The sequence below is a fragment of the Giraffa tippelskirchi genome, chromosome 12 (genome assembly GCF_054371585.1).
Source record: "Giraffa tippelskirchi isolate mGirTip1 chromosome 12, T2T-mGirTip1v1.2.pri, whole genome shotgun sequence".
NCBI classification, from domain to species: Eukaryota; Metazoa; Chordata; class Mammalia; order Artiodactyla; family Giraffidae; genus Giraffa; species Giraffa tippelskirchi.
The window spans coordinates 32424752-32437777 of record NC_137286.1 but is presented as its reverse complement, the minus strand read 5'-3'; the positions used below and the strand labels follow the sequence as shown (position 1 = coordinate 32437777).

The 13026-nt window shown below is 39.4% G+C and overlaps 1 protein-coding gene across 7 annotated transcripts in view; it reads right to left on the bottom strand.

The window, feature by feature from the left end:
• The window catches only part of STXBP6 (syntaxin binding protein 6), a 257691-nt gene that overhangs the window by 212809 nt on the left and 31856 nt on the right, over positions 1-13026 (bottom strand). The window contains exon 1 of one of the 7 annotated variants that reach the window (XM_081551448.1): positions 9412-9539. The exons of 5 other annotated variants lie outside the window; for them this stretch is intronic. The gene's annotated coding sequence lies outside the window, so the exon portion shown is untranslated. Of the gene's footprint in view, positions 1-6424; positions 6649-9411; positions 9540-13026 lie in introns of those variants that run through there. One more of the 7 variants, XM_081551447.1, reaches the window with a different exon arrangement.

Genomic DNA, 13026 nt, shown 5'->3' with positions numbered 1-13026 from the left:
GGTCTGCTTGCCACAAAGACCAGAGCATGATTAGAGGGTTGGAATTTTGAGTAGAACCCTCTTTGTTGACCTCCAGGGAGGAGAGAGGGGTAGAGACTGCATCAACCATGGCCAATGATTGAGCCCATCATGCCTACGTAGTAAAACCTCCATAAAAACCTCTAAATAATGAAGTTCAGAAAACTTTTCAGGTTGGTGAACATACAAAGATGCTAGGAGGGGAGCACCCCCAGAGAGGACAGAGAAGCTCTATACTCCACCCCCCAATTTGGCTATGGCTATTCCTGAGCTGTATCCTTTATAATAAGCTGATAATTGTAAGAAAAGCACTTTTCCTGAGTTCTGTGGGTTGTTTTAGCAAATTATCCAACCTCAGGGACTTGGGGTTGCGGCACCCAAGAATTTATAGTTAGTTGGGCAGAAATGTGGGTAGCCTGAGCTCTCCATTTGGTTGGTATCTGAAGTGGGGACAGACTTGTGGGACTGAGCCCTTCCCTTATAGGTTCTACACTAACTTCAAGAACTGGCATCAGAATTGAATTGCTGGATACCTAGTTGGTGTCAGAGAACTGGAGAATTTGTGTGAAAAAAGGAAAAGTGTATATTTGGCACAGGGGGTGAGGAGAACCCTCAGATATTTATCTCAACCCTCCTGGATGGGTGGCTTCGTGTCTGTTATTACTTTGGGAAAGTTTTCAGCCCTTATCACTTCAGATATTTCTTCTGCTCCTTTTTCTTCTGGCATTTCAATGGTATAATATGCTATAATTTTTCATATCATTCCACAGACTTTCTGTGTTCTGTTCTTTTTAAAAAATGACTTTCTCTCTTTGCATTTCAGTTTGGAAAGTTTTTGTTGATCTATCTTCAAGTTCACTGATTCTTTCTTTCTCAGTATCAAGTTTACTTACCAGTCTGTCAAAATTACTTTGCATTTTTGTTACTATGTTTCTGATTTCTAGCATTTTCTTTTTACTGTTTCTGAATTTCAATCTGTCTGCTTACATTACCTATCTGTTCTTGCATGTTGTCTAATTTTTTAATTAGAGCCTTTGACATATAATTCATTTAATTTCCTTGTCTGACAGTTCTAACGTCCATGTTGTTCGAGAATCTAGTTTTTGCTTATTGCATTGCCTCTACAGTACTTTTTCTTACCTGTTGGCATGTCTTGTAATTTTTTGTCAAATATGAGACAGGTCATATCAGTTGACAAGAGTTAAGTAGGCCCTTAGGGTGATCATTTTTTATTTTTTCATCATAGTGACCATATTGAAGGCAGAGGGTAGCATTATCTTCTACAATTAAGCAATAAATATTCTTGAACTTATTAATCATTAGTCTCTGTTCAAACATGTACCTACTGTTAGGTCTCTGGTCTAAAATTTAGAGTCACTGAGTTAGTTTCTCAGGTTACACTAATTTATCCACATTACAAACTAGTTGCTTTTCCTATAACTCGACATACAGATGCTTGGTAAAAACATTCTCCAAAACTAATTCCTTTAAGTAGATGCTGCTGCTGCTGATGCTAAGTCTCGTCATTCGTGTCCGACTCTGTGTGACCCCATAGGTGGCAGCCCACCAGGCTCCCCCGACCCGGGGATTCTCCAGGTAAGAACACTGGAGTGGGTTGCCATTTCCTTCTCCAATGCATGAAAGTGAAAAGTGAAAGTGAAGTCGCTCAGTCATGTCTGACTCTTTGTGACCCCACAGACTGCAGCCTACCAGGCTCCTCCGTCCATGGGAATTTCCAGGCAAGAGTACTGGAGTGGGTCGCCAGTGCCTTCTCTGTTAAGTAGATGAGACTGGCCCAATATTTTCAGGCCACTATAATGTCATTTAGGACAGTAAATTGAAATGCAGGAAAATTTTAACTTCTTCACTATTAATTATCACAGACTATCTTGAGAAAAGATAATCAGCTCCATATTTACAACATACATGCTTACAATTTTGAAGTAATTTATGACAGGGAAGCCTATACAATTGAGTTCTTATGACTTCGTAAGTCCTGATAAAGAAACTATGATTTCTCTGACTTCACCAAGCCAGTCAAAGTTAAGCAACAAGTCAGCCAGCACTGAAATATTCACATCACAGATTCTTACATGTAAAGGTCAAACAGTCAAAGATGTAAAGGTGATCTTTTGCTTCACTGACTTTTGGCAAAAGGATCATAAACTGACAAAAGAAGTGAGAAGAGCAAGATGAGAGAAAGGCTCTGGTCAGCTTCTTTCAAAGTCACCTCTCAGCTGGAGAGGAAGAAAAGGCCAGTGAAGAAAGACGTGGAAGGTAACCTCACTGTTGCTCAAAGGCAGATATACATGCTGATGAAACCCCTAACTTCTTTCCTGACCGTTAGTGTCCTCAGTTCTGTTCAGTCATCCTTCTGTTGTAGCATTACTATTGAAATGTGCTCTTAAGAAGGAATATAAATCCCTGAGGGAAGGATTTCAGCTATAATTGCATTAGGGGGAACAAGCCTCATTATGAATGTGTAGGCATCTCTTTTCAGAGAATTCTCTAGAACCTTCACTGAGTCAAGCAACACCTAAGATACAAACCTCGTCACCAGGCAGATAAAAACTAATTTTTTGTTCTTTTATTAAATTGAGCGGTAGAGTACATGAGAGGACTCTTTTGCCAAGAAAAGCACAGGAACGTGGTTCAGTATCATTTAACAGACACGAGCCCTACAAGTACTTTTGGAACCAGGTCAAGACACATCCTACCTACTACACTCATATAGCAACCATTTAGCATATCACCAGTTTCCCTTCTCAAACCTCAAGCTGGGTGACTCCTGTCATTAGCTAAGGGCTGCATCATGAAGTTAAACAACAAGATGAAACATGACATGAACTGACAGCAACGTAACTGCAGCAGGAATTGAGGTTCATCATGGAAAGAACTATACACCAAGCACGAAACTAGCTCACGAAGCTCTTCCAACATAAGAGATTTAAGTAATTAATCTATCAAACATTTATTTAGCCACATATAATATATAAAGCACTGTGTTATGCTCTGGGGTAAAGAACTAGGGGAAGAATACAAAGAGAGCTGAGATGTGGCAATCTGTGGATGAAGGTCTGATTGGATTAAGAATCACAGAGAAACAGCACCTGAAGTCAAATGCACCACTCAGCTCTTAATAAAATCTCTAACTGCTGAAACACTTTTTTCCTATGGGAAATCCATGTGATTTTTTTTCTCCCAGTATTGATGAGATATGATTGACATATAGCACGGTAGAAGTTTAATGTGTGCAGCATGATGATTTGCCTTACATCATAAAATGATTATCACAGTAAGTTTAGTGAACATTCATCATCTCATCTGGAGGAGGAAATGGCAACCCACTCCAGTATTCTTGCCTGGAAAATTCCATGGACAGAGTTGCCTGGTGGGCTGCAGTCCATGGGGTTGCAAGAGAGTCGGTCATGACTTAGCAGCTAAACATCATCATCTCATATAGATACAAAATTAAATAAATAGACTTTTTTTTCTTGTGATAAGAACTCAGGATTTACTGTTAACTTTCATCTATAACATACAGCAGTGTTAATTGTATTTATCACCTTGTACATTACATCCCTAGTATTTACTTGTAACTGGAAGCTTGTACCTTTTGACTGCTTTCATCCAATTCCTCTTCCCCCATCCCCACATCTGGTAACCACAAATCTGATCTCTTTTTCTATGAGTTCATTTGTTTTTGAAATCTAATGGACCTACAACACCATGTTAGTTCCTATTACACAACATAGTGATTCAGTATTTCTATACATTTCAAAATGGTTACTGCAATATCTAGTTACGATATGTCACCTTACAAATACATTCCACAGTTATTGACTATATTCCCTACACTGTACATTTCATGCCCGTGACTCATTTGTTTTGATACTAGAAGTTTGTATCTCAATCTCCCTCATCTATTTCTTTCCTCTTCCCATGCTCTCCCCCAACCCCATCAACCACCTGTTTGTTTCTCTTTGAGTTTTCGGTTACCTCCAACTCAAGAGTGCCATTTGAGGTGGTCTCGTCAACTAATATATTTGTGGACAAGAGAAGAAAAAGAAGAAATATCAGCGTCAGCAAGCATTCCCTGGACTCTACCCTCTACAGCCATCTCTAAGCAATAAATGGTGAGTGTAATAATGAACACACTGCCTGAACCTATGAGCACAATAACCACCTTCATTCAACAGCACTGATTCTGCTATTCAGGTGGAAACAACTGGATCCAACGTTCCAACAAAGTAAGAGTAAGACCTTGAAACTGTGGTCCCCGACTCTCTGGTTTACCACATGAAGAATCAGTGCTAATGAGGAAAGGCTAGTCACTGTTGAAATAGACCTCAAAATATATAATGGCTCAAACGTCCAGTACTCTTGCCTGGAAAATCCCATGGACGGAGGAGCCTGGTAGGCTACAGTCCATGGGGTCGCTAAGAGTCGGACACGACTGAGTGACTTCACTTTCACTTTTCCCTTTCATGCACTGGAGAAGGAAATGGCAATCCACTCCAGTATTCTCACCTGGAGAATCCCAGGAACGGCGGAGCCTGATGGGCTACCGTCTATGGGGTCGCACAGAGTCAGACACGACTGAAGTGACTTAGCAGCAGCAGCAGCAGCAAACGTCTTAGAACATTTTGTCTGGGGAAGGGGATGAATGCAGTCTTCCTGTTCCTCATACTGAAATAGAGACTCAAATTGCCAGTCTCTGCCGTCTTTATCAGGGTTATTCTACTGGCTAGAACTCAGTTACATGCTGTGCTTAAATGCAAAGGAGCTTGGAAACTGCATTCTTGCTGCAGGCTCGGAAAAGGGAAATGTGGGGCTTCCCTGGCAGTCCAGTGGTTAAGAATCCGCCTGCTAAAGCAGAGGACACAGATTCGATCCCTGGTTGGGGAAAATCCCACAGGCCACAGGGCAACAGAGCCCACGTGCCATAACTACTGAGCCTAAGGGCCACAACTACTAAAGCTGGCACACCTAGAGCCTGTGCTTTGCAACAACAGAAGCCACCACAATGAGAAGCCTGCACACCACAACTAGAGAATAGTGCCCGCTCGCCACAACTAGAGACAGCCTGTGCACAGCACTGAAGACCCAGCACAGTATGGAAGTACATTTTTTAAAAAAGAAGAGGGAAATGTAGATTTTGGTGAGTAGCCAACAGCCTCTGCCCTTGTATTTTATGACTGTGCCCTCCCTCCCAAGCCTTCCCTTGCCCTCTGTGGATATGTATGGATGCATGACTGCACACGTGTCTATGTATGAAACTATGCAGTAAACTTTGGATTCCATCTGTATAATAAATGGCAGGGAGCCTCATACAAAGATGGGTGACCCTTTATTTAGAAGGAACGGGAATAACCTGATATTAGGATCCAGGTGATGCAGCACATGAAGAATCTTTGCTTAGCTTCCTCCAAGAGTCACCCTCAGACAAGACAGAGATAAATCCTCTCGTGCCCACACTTCCCTTAGGGACCTTCTCAATATCCATCCAAATAATATCCTCATGAGGGGCTCATCTCCAAGCTGACAGAATACTAGTACTGTATATGATTCCCCTCAAAAGGAGCAAAACGCTAAGTATTTCCTTGAGACCCCCAATGACTCCGTTTTCTAGCTAAGAACCGTCACGCCTTAGAATCAGCACCTTTCATCACCAGCACTAGAAGCTGACCTTTTTCTCAGAGCAATCTTTCACAAAGAGAGCATAGTTCACTTCAAAGGCATTTTACACATTCAACAAGGGATAGAAATCGTGTTGCCCTGGAATTTGGACACCAGGCAACTGCTAACCCCCCACTCCAAGGTTCGTTATCCCACATCCCCTCCAAAAGCAGCTAACTGAAGACCAGGCCTCAGCAAAAGGAGAAACCAGCATATGTCAGGGCTTTCCTAGTCTATCTCAAATGTGAAATCACTGATGTGCAAATGATCTACTATATACAAATATACTAGACTCTACACTCTGCTAGCAAGGTGTGCATGTGACTTATCGTGTTATTCTCCACAATGCCTTGTCCAGATGCCATCATTCAGTAAACATTTGCTGAAAGAATACCATCATTTTTAAAATTTGTCATCCCTAAGTCCTCTCCATGTGTCCACATGAGGGCTGCCAGTCTTGAGGACTCATCTGTATGACTCACTCTGTACACAATCTTGCTAATAGGTGTGAGATAAATGCCTTCCGACTGTGACAGTGACCATGCTGGTGGTGACATGACAGCACAATCGGTCACAACACATGAAGGACTGGTCTGTTCCATGCCTGTGGGGCTCATCAGTCACCGGAAGTAATGCAAGATACTACATGGTTCCCTCAGCTCTATCCCTACCTCCATCCCTGTTTTCATTTTCTCCAGGGCTCATATCATCAACATATTTAACTTACTTGTGTGCCTTTCTCCCCATAAGAAGCTCTGTAAGGACAGGGAATTATGTCCATGGTGTCCAGCACCCCAAACAGTACCTAGAACACCAGAAGTACTGAATAAACTTTTGTGGCAGGAATGGATAAAATAAAGGAAGATATCTGGATGCTTTGCTCCAAAATCTGAGGGTTTGAATCACCAAAGAAATGATTGCTGCAATGTTCCAGTATAGCTGGATTCTTCTGACCTAGTCAGAACATCTCAGAAAAAGATCTCACAGACAACCCATTTGTTAGGTCATAAAGCAGGGCTTCTAGAAACCCAAGCTATTACCATATCATCTTAAAGTCCCCACATAAACTGAAAATGGACAGAATCTCCGGAGTGGAGGTTTAGGCAGCCTTTCACCAAACAAGGACCATGTGTGCCCCACTCCCTCTCCCTTCCAGAGACCTGCCCATGTGACCGACACCAGTACCTGAGGCATGAAACCAGATAGGAAGATGGGAAATTCCTTCCAACAGCTTCAGAAACAAAATTTCCCAAGTCCCATGTGAGCCAGATGATCAGATCCTGGACTCAGCTCTACCCATGGGAAGTAGCCACAATTCATTTAAAGTAAAAAAAAAAAAAAAAAAAAAAACATGGTTCAAGTTCAAATTCTCAGCTTTCCAAACATGGCCATGACCTGATAAGATAAATTCCTTCAGGTTGTTTAAAAAAACCATTGAATGCTATTATTAATTTGCCAAACTATTTCTCGATGGAACTTTAAAAATTTGCATTTTATTTCATTTTTGGCATGGGGAAAATAATGTCTACTGACAGTGATGAGCCTTATTCATTCATCCTTCTCTGGACTCTCAAACAGTAATTAACACTCACAAAGTAACAGTAAGAGAAATCATCAGCTTGAAGAAAATGTGTAACAATGATATTTTACACACTAAAACACTTTTGTACATTTTACACCTAAGTTTTTAGAATTCACATTCTAAAGATACTGGGATCTAACAGTTCATGAAAGAATGGCAAAGTTTGCAAATCCCCAAAAGAAGAGTTGTTTTTATGCCCTCAACCGTACTTTTCAAAATTTCCAAGACGACTCTATTTAAATACACTCTGGTAAAAAGGTTTGTGTCAAGTTTTTTTTTTTTTTTTTTTTTTTAATAAGTACTACTCTATAGTCAGCCCACCAGCCAGCCAGTATGTATTATGAGTTAAACCCAACACTAGGCATGGGAATACTGAAAGTCAGATATACCTTCACTGTGAGTTACTGGATAGACTCATCAGCAAAATACAAAAGATAGACTGGGTGACAGCTAAGATCGTTTCTAGCAAATTTGTTTTGTTTTGACTTCAGAACAACTTCAAATGACCATAAAACTTTATGAGACGTCACGTTAAGGAAGGCAGCAATGAAAAATTGAAATCTCTAAATTAGGAGTTTGAGATTAGCAGATACAAACTATTCTATATCAAATAAACAAACAAGGTCCCACTAATAGCAAAGGGAACTATATTCAACAGTGTGATAAACCATAATGGAACAGAATATGAAAAAGAATATATATTTGTTTAACAGAATCACTTTGCTGTATACCAGAAACAAACATGACATTGTAAATCAGCCGCACATCAATTAAAAAAAAAAATTTAAGTGAAATTTTAAAATAGTTTGGTAAGCAGAGGATTCTTGATCACTGGTTTTTAATATTTGATGTTGTAAAACTTAAACATACGTCTTCCTATCTTATTTCCTAGAGACGTTTTTCCTCTTAACTTCATTTGCAGATCACCTGAGTTTTTTGCTTTTCCATTTTCCTACTTTCTTCTCAAGGCAAAGAGAGATACGTTGCACAAATTATACCAAACTATGCGATAAACAATTAAACCACATTTTCCCCTCAAACCTAAGCCCCCAAATGTCACGTTCTACGTATCACGGAGCATAATCAAATGCACAGAAAAGCTTCTCTTTCTTCAGTGAAACAGAAAGCCAACAAGCCCAATCCCACTCACTAAGGAACGTGGCATGGCCACAGTGTCACATACTGTTTGAGAACTCACTCCAACTTGACACTGATCCTCAACTACACCAAGCAGCTTTTCCAGTCCCATTGGTTTCTGTAAAGCACCAGCATGCAGCCTTTTCATGCAAAACCACATTACACACAAAAAAAAACTTGCTTGTAGAACCAAATCAAAATACTACATATTTGTACATAATATAGCATTGAATTTAAGCAACTGTGACTGCCACTGTATGAGTTACAAATCACTTGAGGCCATTATTTATCTTTTCTGAAAGAGCTGCACTCTCCAGAGACAAATGCTGCTCTAATAGGCTATCCCCACCTTCCACAGCAGTCTAACTTTAGCTGTGTTTTAACTCAAAAACACCTGAAGGGTACAAAACCCAACTGCTCCCAATAGTGGTTCACTAAGCTTTGGGGCAACAGGGAATAAATAGGTCTTCAGAGTTTCAAAAGCACACTGAGAGAGTCTAAAATAGTCTCCGTGTCCTCATGGGACTCGTCAGTATAATCCATCCCACCTCCAAATGCACTCCTGAAATTCTGAATTCTCACCATAGAGATTTTTAGCCAAGGCAGTCGTCACAAAGAGTTGTTACATTTTGGCTCACTTTGATGGATACTCTCTCCCTTAGACCTGAAGAGAGATTTATGGACAACTCCAAAACTGCCTGGAATTAGACACATGAAAAAACAAAAATAATCTGGCCTTCATTTTCACTTCAGTAAAATGATTCTCCAGTAAACTTGTTCAGGCAATTAAAATCAATTTCAATTTCCACTTCCTAGGCCTTTCTATTCTTTGTTCTTAAGAGAAAAAAGGACAGTAAGTAAACAAAACCTGAATTTTAAATCTGACTTCAAATTGCCTGAGGCTACTTCATATGTAAGAAAATAAATACGTATGGCATAAACTAATAAATATCTCATATATACATAAATCATGTTTTTATAGAGCATTCACCTACCTTTAACTCAGCCTTTTCATTACGACTGCACTTTATGGAAAACTCCACACATACAGCACCTTTCCTCCTAGTACTTCAAGGTCCTTATGAAGGAACAGAACTTTCTAAACAGGAAACCAAAGTGTAGTAAGGCGGGGCCATGTTCCTCAGTGATACCAGAATCCAAAATTCCTAACATTCCCTAGCAGTAAGTTCAAAGCTTGCTTCATCATATACCACATGCTCTCCATATGGAGATGGGTCTGTTAAAGTGAATTGAACATAAATTTTTAAAACAATTTTTTTCAATTTATTCAAAATGACAAATATGAAAGAAGATAAAATTTGGCCATGACCCTACGAAACCTACCTTTCCTGACTTGCATGTATTCTAAAACTATCTTCAGCAATGTCAATGAGATGACTCGGCTAGACCACCTGACTTTGCCAATCTATAAATCAAAACACAACAGGTCACCAAGAGCAGATATTTAAATCACTTCGCTGTGACAGATTTAATGTCGAGAAAAAACACAAACAAGGCTCTATGGAAAGTGAGTTTTCCCATAAAGACAAAAACTTACTTAGAACTCAAAATCTACTTCCCAGCAAAGAAACCTGTATTTCACTAACAGCCCTGAAACTGTGGATGAATTCTTGGCCTCACTCCTCACCCAAACCACAGGATGATGAGGAAGTGCCTGACTGGTGATGTGAGCTTTGAACCAAGCTTCCTCCATGATGATACCTGAGGCTGTCAGGTGCTTTCTTACTTTTGGCAAACACTCAAGCACGTTACGTAAGGCTACTCCTCTCCGGTACACACGCTAACTTCAGAAAGCCCTTTTGAAGGCTTATTTCCTTTTCTTATGATAGAAATTCTCCTTTGTGCCTGGGAAATAAGTCAGTGTTGTTCATTATCCAAGACAAGCCGCAGTGACTGAGAATGGTGAACAAAGCAGAAGTGACTGAGTTCAGCTCAACAGAGTGAGACAGAATAAAGATTTTCCCGAGGACCCAGAGCTGCAAAATCCAGTGGTTTTAACTAGCCATCTTTCAGAGATTCATATACTATTCAGTGATGGAAAAATTATTTTTTGTTTTTTTAAATTTTATTGACATTTAATTGTCTTTCAATGTTGTGTTCATTTCTGCTGTACAGCAAAGTGATTCAGTAAACAAATATATATATTCTTTTTCATATTCTTTTCCATTATGGCTTATGCAGGATATTAAATATAGTCCCCTGTAATATACAGTAGGACTTTGCTGTTTATCCATTCTCTGTGTAATAGTTTGCATCTGCTAATCCCAAATTAATGATGGAAAAACTGTAGTCCAGGCTACAGGCACCATTATTCAGCTTTGAAAATTGCAGAGCGCTTTCTTGTAGGATTTGATTCAACCAACTACAAGATGAAAGAAAGTTATTTCTAAGCTGCATGGTCAAGCAATCAACCTGACTCTGCGTTCAGAAATTAGTGGGGAACATATAAGCCATTATTGAATTCCACAGGCCAAGCAAGCTTTTCTCCAGATAACTGAAATCTTTCAAAGTTAACATGTTAATGAATTACTACTGCATTTTGAATTTCCCTACTGTGACCAGAAAAAAACAGTGGATTTTGTGCATAGTTTGTTATTATATCATGGAGCTATAGCAACTACTCTTCCTGCTTCTACATCCATTTTTCCCTTTTTGAGAGCCATTTCACTAGAGAAAGAGAACTGCTAATTTTGCTTGGTGGCTCCTAAAATGTACCTGTCTGGCATTTCAGGCAGTGTTTATAGCTTCTAAACTTCAATTAATCATAAATTTTGGACATCAGTGATTGTTTTATGGGGGGGAAAACTATGACATAAACATCTAGGTTCAAATTCTGGTTTTGCTATTTATTAGCTTTGAGATTTGGAGCAGATCACTCGCACATAATAAAACAAAGTTTCAAAAGTTGACTAAAAAAGGGAGCTGATTTACAAAGACACTCGTGATTCCATATATGCAGCAGGAAAAATGAGCCTAGAGCAACAATGGTCAAGTTATTTGGTTTCAGGACCCCTTTATATTCTTAGAGATTATTGAAGATTCCAAAGACCTTACCTTAGAAAATTTCAAGAAATATAAGGACATACACACCTACTCCAGGAGCCAAAAAGTAGCCTCTAGAAAACTCCAATGAATACATAAGAAAATAAAAGTAAGAATGTCTTAGTACCGTAATGAAAACTGTTTTGACTTCACAGATCCCTTCATAGGGTTTTAGGAACCCTCAGGCATCTTCAGATTACACTTTGAGAACCACTGGCCTTGACTATCTTAACATACTGCAAGCAGGGAAGCTGTCAGAGACCACTAGAATCATATCAAAAGGATCCAGGAGCCAGCACAATGGGACTCCTACTGGCCAAAGATGGGACAATTTCAGTGTCAGGAATGAACGCAATAGGTTAAAACACCAGTCTTGAATTCATGAATTCTTCATGAATTACCTATCTCTCTGTTTCTCTTACCTTCTCTCAATGGTTACCTTTTCTGAACATTACCAATTAGTTGGCTAATGGAGCCAAGAACAGTTGACTCGTGAACAACGCAGGTTTGAACTGTGCAGGTTCACTTATATGTGGATTTGTTTCAACAGTAAATACTACAGTGCTGCACAAGCTGCTGTTGGTTGGACCCATTGATGGGAAGAGCTGGACTGTAAGTTATATGTAAATTTTCAGCTACATGAAGGATCGGCACCCCTAACTCCCAGGCTGTTCAAGACTGAACTAACTACTTTAAAAGCTGGTAAATAAAGGGAAAAGAATAGGACATATTTCCTGCCTTTCCCATATAAATTGTACCTGAGGAGACCCAAGTAGCTGATAAGCAGAGGTTTCTCTTTTATCAAAGTAGGCCATCTAATAAAGGAAGAAAAGATGGAAATGAAGATTTTGAAACCGCTAATGAATTGATTAGGCAGTAAGGATCCCCATTAACTGTTCACATCTCTTTCTCGCTCACACACCCACACATACAGGGAACTGGTGTTAAATGCCTCCTGATCAGAGTACACAATACACCCACAGAATTCCTGACCAAAAAAAAAGGGAAATAGAATTTGAGCTAGATTCTACATATGACTATCAATTCCCAAGAAATACAGTGGCTAGAGGAATATGTTAAACACAGAAACATTTAACTCCATGGGGTGTGACTGGCAAAAGTCACCCTATGAACCAGAATAAATGTTCTGGTTTGGGAAAGAACAGATTGCAAGGAATTTTAAACAAATAGTGAAGGGTAAACCTACAGACTAAAGGGACTGAAGAAGCATGTCAATCAATTGCAATGTATGGACTTTATCTGGATCCTGATACCAAAAAAAAAAAAAACTGAAAAGAAAAATAATGAAGAAAATGGATAAATCTGAGCACTGATTGGATATTCCATATTTGATTATATTATACAAGTTCTTCAAGTATAATAATATGACAGTATTAAAAGAAAAAAAAGAATCTTTCAGAGATGTATATAGAAATACTTACTAGTGAAATAATAGGATGTTAGGGATTTGCTTCTAAATAGTCCAGGGTGAGGGAAAGGAGGTTGAGATCTAAATGAAGCGAGATGGCTATAAACTGACCATTGTT